Genomic DNA, 2,487 nt, shown 5'->3' with positions numbered 1-2,487 from the left:
TTTGTGATATACTTATCTTTTATGTTTTCTTTTGGAATAACATGTTTTTTGTTTTAAACAACAACATTTTGATATTCCAAACACAATACAAATTAGAAAGAAAGTGCTATCACTTATAGCGATAAGATGGAGGGATTTCAAGACAAGGCTGACACGACTATATGTCTTTGGAAACAGGCAACATGAAAATCCCTGTCAGCAATATACATTCACAGAGGAGGCTTGGATGCAGTTTCGTGCATCTAGAGAGTCTGAGGAATGGAAGGTATGTTTCTTAACATCGTCTTTCATTGAGTTTTTATGATTTTACACTTATTTATATACATGGTTTCACAGGGTAAAAGGTTAGCCGCCCAAGAAAGACAAAGGCTAAACGATGCACCCCACTTGTTATCACGAGGTGGTTATGCAAAACTGGAGAAGAAACTGAGAAAGTCTAGAGCGGATGCCTTGGGACTTGAGTCGCCGGACCTAGCACCTGCACCTGCTAGGTACGAGCTGTGGAAGACTGCTCGAACTAAATCTGATGGGAACATGACATCTTCCTCAGCTGCCTTGATCTCATAGAGAATTGTAAGTTCAAATTATAAGCAGTTTTGTGATTGTGTATCTATCACAGCATGTCTTCTAAGTAACTTTGTCTTTTTATGTGCTGGATGAGTTGGTTGAGTAGCAGACTCAGGGCACATTTGATGGCCAAGGTAGGGACGACATTCTAACAACGGCCATTGGAAGGCCCGAGCACCCAGGACGTGTACATGGAGTTCCTGGGGCGATTGGTCTTCGTGACTACTTTGGCCCTACACAGAAAACCCCCTCATCAATGAGTCAGGAGACACTGAGGCAGATGGATCTTCAGTGGGAGGAAAGGCTCAACCAAAGCATGAGATCAATGGAGCAACAATTCATGGAGCAGCTACAAGAACAAAAAGAAATACAAAGAGCGCTTGAAGAAAAGCTGCATTCTATGACGCAAGGCAACATGGGGGCCGCTGAAACTCCCACACCACCTCGTGTCAGCACTAGAGGATCATGCTCCACTGTAGACCCCACTCAGTATAGCGGTCAATATGAGCTGTTGGTTGATGGGGATCCCCCACGCATTGGTGGTTGTCGGACGAGTGGTCAATATGAGTTGTTGGTTGATGGGGATCCCCCACGCATTGGTGGTTGCCGGACGAGTGCTTGAGGGAGGGCAGACTATTCATGGTGTTGCCATATTACCCCAGCACGTGCGTGTGACCATTGACGAGGTTCGGGATCCCCAGGATCAGGTGCCTGTACCCACTCCAGAAATTAACTTTGTGGGGGAGGCCATAGGATCATTTATTGTCTGGCCTAGAGCATTGATCATGTCACACATTGCTACTCCACAGATATAATGTCTTTTTCCTTAGTATTTATATGTTTATTCTTCAAATAATTGTTGATAACTCTTTGACGTAAATTCTTATCTTCAGTTCACACATCTCCAAAGCAGTCAATTCATGATACAATCATACATGAAGATGATGAGATGGCTGAAGCGGAGGATGATCCTCTATCAAAGCTAATGACAAAATTACCCAGATTGAAAAAAGCCTCATTAGAACTATACTGGGATTTGAGAGTATTTGGTCTTCCCCCACATGTGCCAGTTTATATCACATTCTCTGATGCATTGGAGGTGATTGTGGGAGACAGGATGTTGAATATTTCCATCATTCAGTTGTGGTGCATGTAAGATAGTCAATTTGGTCTTTCATATTACTTTTATTTACATTGTTATAGCTTCTAACAACTTAACTTTGTTGTTTTAGGTACATGGACACAATCGTTGTAGACCAAGGTCGGTCTTCCATGTACGGATTTGTTGAACCTCAGACCATTCAATCGTCTGGTAACACACTTCAAAATAGACAACATTATTTGCAAACATGGATGGATGAGTCAAAAAGAGACGTATAGCTTGTGCCATACATTAAGGGGTAGGTGTTGTTATATGTGGTCAGTTCATTATTATAGTTTCCTTAATTAGTTGAATAACTATTTGTCCTTCATGATAGGTCGCACTGGCAGCTGATGGTCATCATTCCCAAACAATGTAAAATTATATGGTTTTGTTCGTTGCACAGGAGGATGAAAAATGACTTGAGAACCATGCTTCAAGGGTAAGTGTTTCTCCAAAAATGACTTTGAATTTGATGTTCACCTTCAACTTTTATGATAAATATAGTCATATTAATTATACTTTGTGTTTTCAATCTGTATAGAGTTATTGGTAAATCCCGTGGTCAACTGGTTCAAATTTTGTATCCAATGGTTGTAAGTCATTTATAGTTCTAATTCATTTTCTATGTTATTGAATTATCTAAATTCTTAACTATTTAGTTTGTCATTTTAGTGTAACCAGTAGCTAGATTCATGGGAATGTGGCTTATATGTGATGTGTTGGATTAAGACCATCATTCGAGCTGTCATTACAGATGACTGGAATGAGGTAATGGT

Source organism: Vigna umbellata, chromosome 8 (assembly GCF_029865625.1).
Source record: "Vigna umbellata cultivar VRB3 chromosome 8, Vumbellata_1.0, whole genome shotgun sequence".
Classification (NCBI taxonomy): Eukaryota; Viridiplantae; Streptophyta; class Magnoliopsida; order Fabales; family Fabaceae; genus Vigna; species Vigna umbellata.
This window is presented reverse-complemented; position numbering follows the sequence as displayed.